Source organism: Nannospalax galili, unplaced genomic scaffold (assembly GCF_000622305.1).
Source record: "Nannospalax galili isolate Female #2095 unplaced genomic scaffold, S.galili_v1.0 scaffold1082, whole genome shotgun sequence".
Taxonomy (NCBI): domain Eukaryota; kingdom Metazoa; phylum Chordata; class Mammalia; order Rodentia; family Spalacidae; genus Nannospalax; species Nannospalax galili.
Genome location: NW_008348580.1, coordinates 902,135 through 911,876, shown reverse-complemented (window position 1 = coordinate 911,876; position 9,742 = coordinate 902,135). Strand labels below are relative to the sequence as shown.

General features: G+C 42.5%; 1 protein-coding gene and 1 pseudogene across 4 annotated transcripts in view; one reads left to right on the top strand and one right to left on the bottom strand.

The window, feature by feature from the left end:
- Positions 1-9,742, bottom strand: part of Mllt3 (MLLT3 super elongation complex subunit) — a 357,726-nt gene that overhangs the window by 73,005 nt on the left and 274,979 nt on the right. The window lies entirely within an intron of this gene.
- LOC103743955 lies at positions 7,661-8,694 on the top strand (annotated as a pseudogene).

The window sequence follows — 9,742 nt, the reverse complement described above, 5'->3', positions numbered from 1 at the left end:
GAGGGAGGGAGGGAGGGAATGATTTCTAAAATTTTCAAAAGTTAAGTTAAAATTCAAATTACCAAGCTGAATACTTCATTAGAACAAGCAGAGGATACAAAACAACCAGTGACAGGAAAGAACAGTGAGAATAAACCTCAAAGCATAAAGTAAAAATGTAAGAAACGAAAACTAAAATGGGAAAAAAATTTAAAAAAGAAAATTATAATAGGAAAAGAGGGCACTTGAAAAACAGACGGAGGCAACCTAACATGACACAGGAAGAATTGTAGAAGAGTCTAAAGGGAGAAACAGGAAAGAAGAGGGAATTATCAAAGTGACAATGAAGACAATATCTAAGAACTAAAGAAATGTCTGAATTGCAATCTCAGAGGGATCAACACACAGGCAAAACTAATGATATAAGACATTCACTCAGAGGCATTGTACTAAGATTTCTAAATGTCAAAGATTTGGGGCTTGGAGTACTGGCTCAGTCATCAAGAGCACTTACTGCTCTTACAGAGCACCCAAATTTGGTTCCCAACACCCTTGTCAGGTAGGTCACAACCACCTATAACAGCAGTTCCAGGAGATCCTACACCATCTTATGGCCTCCACAAACACTGCACTCACATACATGTAAACCCCCACACAGATGGCACACAGAAAATTTTTTTTAAACAGTAAAAAAATATTTGGAGCTAGGCATGGTGGCACACACCTTTGATCCCAGTGCTTAGGAGGCAGAGGCAGGTGGATCACTGTGAGATTAAAGCCAGCCTGGTCTACATAGTGAGTTCCAGATGCTAAGTGCCCTCAAGAAAAATCATAAGTGCTGTATTGAACATCATACAGTGTGAAAATCAAGGTAAACAGTGTAGCAAGAAACAACACAGAAAGCTAAGTTGAGAATAAATCATATACAATGTTTAAGAAAACTTGAAAAAATTTCATCTGAATGAGAAATCAATAAATCTGTCATAATAAATGGTCCTAATAAAGGATGAGAACAGTAAAATTAGCTTAAGTAGCTCACTGGCTAACAATATACAGCTTTCCTCATCTTAAATAAAGCACATAATATTTGAGGATACTGACAAATACAAGTCAAAAGATATTTTCTGTGTATACATGTGTGGTGTGTGTGAATGCATGCGTACATGCATAATCACATCTGTGTGGGTACACATGTGTGTGCTTGTGCAAAAGCACACATACACACATCTCTGTGTGTGGATGTTGATTCCAGTCCAAAGTTACTGTCAGATGTCTTTCAGAATCTGTGCTGGACAGCTTTAGTGTCAACTTGACACACCTGGGTTGAGGGAGCCTCAATCGGGGAATTGCCTCTATTGGACTGGCATGTTGGCCATGTCTGAGGGGCATCTTCTTAATGAGTGATGTGGGAGGGCCCAGCCCACTGTGGGTGGTGCCACCCCTGGGCAGGTGGGCCTGTGTTGCATAAGAAATTAGGCTGAGCAGGGGCCAGAGGAGCAAGCCAGTAAGCAGCGTTCCTCCATGGTCTGTGATCCAGCTCCTGCCTCCAGGTTCCTGCCCTGAGTTCCTACCTTGGGCTCCCTGATGAACTGTGACCTGGGAGATGTAAGCAGAATAAACCCTTTCCTCCCCAAGTTGGTAGTGGTCAGAGTGTTTTGTCACAGCAATGAAGAACAAACTAGGACAGAAATTGGTACCGAGAGTGGGGTATTGCTGTGACAGACCTGACCTTGGTGTTTTGGGGAGGACTGTGGAAGTGTTTGGAACTTTGGGCTGGAAAAGCCATTGTGTGCTCAGAGTTTGCTGCTGTGGAGCTTGGAAAAGTTATGCTGAAAGAGTTGTAGACGATGGAGGCCTGGCTTGTGAAGCTTCAAAGGGAATCGAAGACTATCGGAGCTGTTCCTGTGATATTTTGGATTAAGAATCTGTGGGTTCTTGTTGGCTGGGGCTGAAGAATCAGCTGTGATTAAGAAGAGATCAGAACCTGAAGTAAAACCTTTGCTTTACTGGGACAATTGATGCTGGTTAGCTGGGGCTGAAAAATCAGCTGTAAGTAACAAGAGACCAGCATCACTGTGGTGAAGTCTTCTGGGAGGTATTTCCTCAGGGTCAGCACACAGAGGGGACCTGCACCTCTATTTCAAGCTGGAAGCAGGACTTGGTAATGTGTAAGAGTCTCCTGCATGGTTCTGGTGTTGAAAGCGTGAAGGGGTCACAGAGAGCAGCTGAGGCTTGGCACTCTGAGAGGCCAGGAAAGGCCACAGGTAAAAGTGCAGCTTCTGTTGCAGTGAAGACCCCAGGACTGAAGGGGTCATGGAGACAAACTGAGGCTTTGCACCCCAAGAGGCAAGAAGAGGCCATTGGTGAAGGTGTAGCCTCAGTTTCAGTGGAGACCCCAGCAATTTGGAGATGCTGGGACCATGGGATGACCACCAAGGACAGTGGCAGGTGTGGAACGGAGCTGGCCTGGGTCTGCGAGATGAGCTGAGTGTGCTGTGGAAGGCAGAGTCAGAGCAGTGGAGCTGCCAATATCCTTTGGAGCCCAGAGGACCATGAGTGAATCCCAGATGTCCAGCCTCGAGCTACTTTGCTGGACTTTGGTTTTGCTTAGGTGTGCCCGATTCTTCCCTTTGAAATAAGACAGTGCTTGTTTTGGATTTTACAGGAGCCCACCCACAGGGAGAGTTTTAAAAGAGACTATGGACTTTTAAGTGTTTGGATTTTTTTAAAGACTGTGGGGTTTTTAAGGTTGTACTGTCTGAGGTTGTGATATTAATGTTAACATCATAACTTGGGGACAAGAACTGGAAAGCTTATGGTTTAATAGTGATGTGTTTGTGTGTCAAGTTGACAAGGGGTCAATTGTGCTGGATAGCTTTAGTGTCAACTTGACACACCTGGGATGAGGGAGCCTCAATTGGGGAATTTCCTCTATTGGACTGGCCTGTGGCCATGTCTGAAGGGCATCTTCTTGATGAGTGATGTGGGAGGGCCCAGCCCACTGTGGGTGGTGCCACCCCTGGGCAGGTGGGCCTGTGTTGCATAAGAAAGCAGGCTGAGCAGGGGCCAGGGGAGCAAGCCAGTAAGCAGAATTCCTCCATGGCCTGTGCTCCAGCTCCTGCCCTGAGTTCCTACCTTGGGCTCCATGATGAACTGCGACCTGGGAGATGTAAGACAAATAAACCCTTTCCTCCCCAAGTTGGTACTGGTCAGAGTGTTTTATCACAGCAATGAAGAAACAAACTAGGACAGAGTACTCTTGATTTATTGAGGCAGATTATCCTGCTAAACCTGGAACTCATCATTTTAGGCTCTCCCTAAAGATCCCCAGTCTCTTCCCAAGTGTTGGGACCTGGCAACCATCACACATGCCAGGCCTTTACGTAGATTCTAAGGATTGAAACTCTGATCTTCATGCCATCTCCTCAGTCCCTCAAAAGGTGTCATAAAATAAAGTTTAAAATGCAGTTTTTTTTAAATTGTGCAGCATATATTGATTATAACCTTAAAAAATGAGAAAAATGAAAACAAATTATAAAAAAAGGAACAATGAAAAAGACACTTCATATAAAAATACGGACCACAAAAAAATAGGACTACAAACTAAGGTGCATACTTTATTATGTTATTGAAAAAGGAGAAGGAGAGAAGCCTAGAAAGGAAGTAAAACCAAGCATAGAGACAGTTTTAAGAAACTAGGGGGGGAAATCCATTAAAATATGCAAATAGTGTAACATCACATAAAATAAAGTAAAAGAAAAAAATTTCACTACAGTTAATTTAAATTGTAAAACTTATTAAGTTAATTCTGAGTTAAAGGAGATATACAATCTACTTTTCTATAGCTACCTAAGGGTGAAGTTTCTTGAATTTAAAATTTCATGAATTTAAAATCCTGGGCTGCTTTAAATGGAACAAATTAATGAGGAGGTATAAATCTATAAATATTCAAAGTAGATAAGTGTTCAAAGAAACAAATAATTCAAAGTTGTTGGAGAGAGAAGAGAGGGAGAAGTGAGATACAGAGAAATAGACTATGTGTGCCAGGGAGAAGGATGTCTGCAGGCTTAGCACCATGACTCTAAGCTAGAAATGCTTTAACTAAGAATTACTATCTTAAGACAATAAAATAGTAAAGCAGAAAACATTTTAACAGTCATAGGACTTTTGAAAATAAAGTGTATTTAACATCAGGGCTAAAAAGAGCCCAAATTTAGCATTTATCAGTAGATGGGAGGGGGCCTAAAAAAAAAAAAAAAAAAGACATGGCAGAACTCGAAGAGAGATGGTGCTTGGGAATAGCAACTGGAGTTTTCATCTGGTTGCAGTCTGCGTGACCAGAATACCGAAGAACATGAAAGACAAGCAAAGAAAGGTCTGCTGTTATGTGACCCAATATATTTGAGGGTTTTGCCTGTCTTCACATTTCAATAGTATTGTTCTACTTTTCAAGCTGACAACCAGAAAGGAAGCCAGAGTTCTACTATACACCTCAGTATCTCAGGAAAACTAACAAACAAATGAAGCAAGTCAGCCCTCTCTAAACTTGACCACAGAAAGGCAGCAACGAGTTTTGTACAATTCTTTAAATCTCTCAATTTGCATGGATCTGTACAATACTCACTCAATACAGACATAACCACATCTATAGAAATGCAAACATCAGAACTTTCCACAAACATGTAAGATGCTGCAACTATCCTATTGGTTTACTATGAACCATGAAAGAAGATCAAAACATGACAATGACTATTCAGGGAGAGAATCTACACATGAATAAACAGACTTCCCTCAATTATCTTAATTGAGTTCTGCAACTTTTTATTAGAATGGACTGGCTTTAGGAATATATACAAAGAGGCTAGTCATGGTGGTGCCCATCTTTAGTCCCAGCACTTGGGAGGCAGAGGGTGGTGGAGCTGTGAGCTCAAGGCCAGCCTGTTAATGGTGAGTTCCAGGCCAGTCAAGGCTGCATAATGAGATTCTGTCCTTAAAAAACAAAACAAGGGGCTGGGTTCGGACCTTGATCAGGATAGCTGCTCAGACCTCAGCAGACAGACAGAGAGTGCCAGGTTCTTGCCTCCAACTACCAGAGGGCCTGAGAACCCAGGGGGCACCTTCACAGCCCCTGGATCCTGCCTCCACGTGGTGGTGAGCTTCTTCTATTTGCTCCATACCATCCCCCTACCTGGGATTTTGTGAGGCCCCTCCCAAGGCCCCAGGGCAGATCTGGCTTTGGTGGGCTAGGGCTGAGATCCTACTGGACAACCTGAGAGGGTGGGTTCGGACTTCCATCAGGGTAGCTGCTCGGAGTTCAGCAGACCCCCAGAGAGTGCCAGGTTCTGGCCTACCTCTGGCCTCCAACTACCAGAGGGCCTGAGAACCCAGGGGACAGCCTGACAGCCCCCAGATCCTACGTCCACTCAGTGGTGAGCTTCCCCTAACTGGGCCATACCATCCCCCTACCTGGGATTTTCTGAGGCCCCTCCCAAAGCCCCAGGGAAGATCTGGCTTTGGTTGGCTAAGGCTGAGATCTCAGCAGACCACCAGAAAGTGCCAAGTTCTGGCCCCCTCTGGTCTCCCTCTGGCATAGGGTTGACAATGCACAGGGTGGCCTGACAGAGCCTGGATCCTGCCTCCACATGGTGAAAGAAGCCTGAGTGTACCTGACTGGAACCTGAATAGGGCTTCTGTGGGTACTCCTGAATAGCTGATCTGAAGCCATCAGTTCCCTCCAAAATAAACCTGAGAGAACCTGAATCCTGTTACAACCAGCTTTATATACCCAATAAAGAAAGGATCTAGGCACCCAGATAATATAAACAGAAGCATACTTCAACTTAATTCTCATATCAGAATCATAAACAATAAAAGAAATTCACATGCCAAAACCATAACGAAAGAATAATAAAATGGAAGCCAAAGCACTATGTCCCCACCAAACCCCACCAATCCTGTAGAAGAGTTCTACAAGGAGAATCCCCTAGGGATAACCCAGGACACTGAATTTAAAAGAACAATTATAAACATGATCAAGGAATTCAACAAATTTAAAGAACACATGAACAAACAAAGAGCTAAAAGAAGATAGGGATAAACTTCTGAATGAATTCACAAAAGAGATAGAAACATTGAAGAAAACTCAGGCAGAAATTAAGAAGGAAGTGCAGAACTCACTAAGAGAACTTGAAACAACAGGGGATAGCCTCACCTCTATAATGGATGAGATGGAAAACAGAATATCAACACTGGAGAATAAAGTTGAAGAACTGGACCTATGGCTCAAGCATTCTCCAGGGAAGCCTTTCCTAAACTCCAGACTAGGTCAAGTCCCAGACGCTGCTCTCAGCACCTGGCTGCCTTTTCTCTGGAACACTTAGTGCACTTGTTTGTGTGATTTTGACCAATGTCCCTCTCCTTTAAGACACAGTAATGTCCACAAATGTGAAAAATATTTCTATTTGTGTAGCTCCAGCACAGTCTAAATAACAGACATACAATTGAACTGATGGTGTCCATCATCCTGTTATCCACGTAGACATATTTCTCAGAAGAATCCACCTTATGAGCATTCCTTAGTGGTATCACTTCCTCTGAAAGTAACCCTAGAGTTCCACTTTCCTTAAAATAATGTCTGTAAGTGAGCTATGGCATTTTATATTCCTGCTATTAAAGTCATTCCTGTTAGTGATGACACCCAGCCAGGGGAAAAGACTGAGCAAAGACAACACAAACAGCAATCAAAATGACAGCAACCAATACACACCTTTCAACAGTAACCTTAAATGTCAATGGACTGAACTCCCTAGTCAAAAGACACAGGCTAAGTGAATGAATTAAGAAACAAAATCCATCTTTTTGCTGTCTGCAAGAAATCCATCTCACCTTCAGGGACAGGCACTACCTTAAGGTAAAAGGATGGAAAAGAACACTCCAAGCAAATGGCACTAGGAAGCAAGCAGGGGTTGCAATTCTAATACCTGACAAAATAGATTTCAAAGTAAAACTAATCAGAAGAGATAAGGAGGGTCACTTCATTCTGATCAAAGGAACAGTTAACCAAGAAGATATTACAATCTTTAATATAAATGCATCAAATTCTGGTGCACCCAAATTCATAGAAACAACACTACAGGACTTTAAGACACAGATTAACCCCAACTCAGTAATAGTAGGGGACTTCAATACCCCACTGTCTCCATTACAAGTCAAAAAGACAAAGAATAAACAGAGAGACAACTGAATTAAATGATACCATACATCAAATGGACCTAACAGACACCTTGCGATTATTCCACCCAAACACCAAAGAATACACTTTCTACTCAGCACCTCATGGAACTTTTTCAAAAACTGACCACATACTGGGCCACAAAATAAACCTCAACAAATAGAAAAATAATGAAATAATTCCATGCATTATATCAGACCACAAAGCAATAAAGTTCAAAATCAACATTGGACGAAGTTCTAGTCACTACACAAATTTGTGGTGATTGAACAACACACTCCTAAACAATGAGTGGGTCAAAGGAGAAATTAAGAAAGAAATAAAAGAATTCCTGGAATTCAAGGAAAAAGACAATACAACACAACATGACCCCCGGGACACATTAAAAGTAGTCCTGGGCAGCACTGCTTACTCATTCAGTTAAGAGCCAGCCTCCTCATTTAGGACAGACAGAAAACCTCCTGCCTCCTTAACCAGGACACAGACATCTATCTGCTCTCTCAGAACCACTTCTACAGCAGCCATGGCTACCTTTGTGGAGCTCAGTACCAAAGCCAAGATGCCCATCGTGGGCTTGGGCATGTGGAGGTCTCCCCCAGGCCAAGCAAGGAAGCAGTGAAGGTGGCCATTGATACTGGATATTGCCACATTGACAGTGTATATGCCTATCAGAATGAGAACGAGGTGGGAGAAGCCATTTAAGATCAAAGAAGAAGATCAAAGAGAAGGCTGTGAACTGGGAGGACCTCTTCATTGTAAGGAAGTTATGGCCCACCTGCTTTGAGAGAAAACTACTGAAGGAAGCCTTCCAGAAGACACTCACAGATCTGAAACTAGACTATCTGGACCTCTATCTTATTCACTGGCCACAAGGACTTCAGCCCAAGGGGAAGGCATTATTCCCCAAAGCTGAAAAAGGCAATGTTCTCACCAGTAAAATAACATTCTTGGATGCCTGGGAGATCATGGAAAAACTGGTGGAGGAGGGATTAGTGAAAGCCTTGGGCATCTCCAACTTCAACTACTTCCAGATTGAAAGGATCTTAAACAAACTTGGACTCAAACATAAACCAGTGACCAATCAGGTGGAGTGCCACCCATACCTCACCCAGGACAAACTGATCCAGTACTGCCACTCCAAGGGCATCACTGTCATGGCCTACAGCCCACTGGGCTCTCCAGACAGACCTTGGGCCAAGCCAGAGGACCCTTCACTACTGAAGGATCCAAAGATTAAAGTGATTGCTACAAAGCACAAGAAAACATCGGCCCAGGTCCTGATTAAGTTCTATATCCAGAGGAACATGGTGGTGATCCCCAAGTCTGTGACACCCTCATGCATACATGAGAACTTTCAGGTCTTTGACTTCCAACTGACTGATAAGGAGATGGCCAGCATTCTCGGTTTCAACAGAAACTGGAGGGCCTCTTTGCTGCCTGAGACCACCAATGTGGAAGAGTTTCCTTACAATGCGGACCACTGAAGCTGCATCACATGATGAGATGGCTGAGTGGACCCACACACTTGCTGACGTACACCTCACTCCTCCTGAGCCCTATTTTAGCAATGGCTGGCTGATATCATGCTGTGCTTGCCTTGATATAGGCCAAAATCTAGGTGATGCTGTATTTAAGTCTGGTGGCCAACCACAGGTAGACTGTTCCGTGCAAATGTGACCCAGAGAGGCAAACTACAATTTATTTTGCTGCTCTGATCTGACCAAATGTTTGTCAAACACCAGGAACTCTGATAACACTAAGGATATAAAGATAAAATAATAAAAATTACAGTAACAAAGATACCCATCACACACAAAAAAAGTAGTCCTAAGAGGGAAGTTTAGAGCACTAAGTGCCTACATTAAAAAATTGGAAAGAGCCCAAATAAGTGACCTAACACTACAACTAAAGGCACTGGAAAGGCAAGAACAAATGAAACCCAAACCCAGCAAAAGAGAAGAAATAACAAAAATCAGAGCAGAAATTAATGAAATAGAAGCAAAGAAAACGATTCAAAGAATCAATGAACCTAAGAGTTGGTTCTTTGAAAAGCAAAGGAAGATAGACAGATGCTTAGCCCAGTAATCAAAAGAAAGAAAGAGCCCCTCTAAATCAACAAAAATCAGAGATGAAAGGGGAAACATCACAACAGACACCCAAAAGATCCAAACCATTATAACAGAATATTTTTAAAAACCTATACACTACTAAATCTGAAAATCTAAAAGAAATGGATGGATATCTGAAATCATGGAACCTCCAAAGTTAAACCAAGAAGAGATCAACAGTTTAAACAGACCCATCACATAGAAGGAAATTGAAAGAGTAACACAAAGCCTCCCAACTAAAAAAGTGCAGGCACAGATGGACTGACAGCAGAATTCTACCAGACATTTAAAGAAGACCTCCAATCAATACTACTTAAACTATTAAAAAAATAGAAACAGAGGGAGAAATCCGAAATTTCTTCAATGAAGCCAGCATCACTCTAATACCCAAACCACGTAAAGACAAAACCAAAAAAGAAAACTC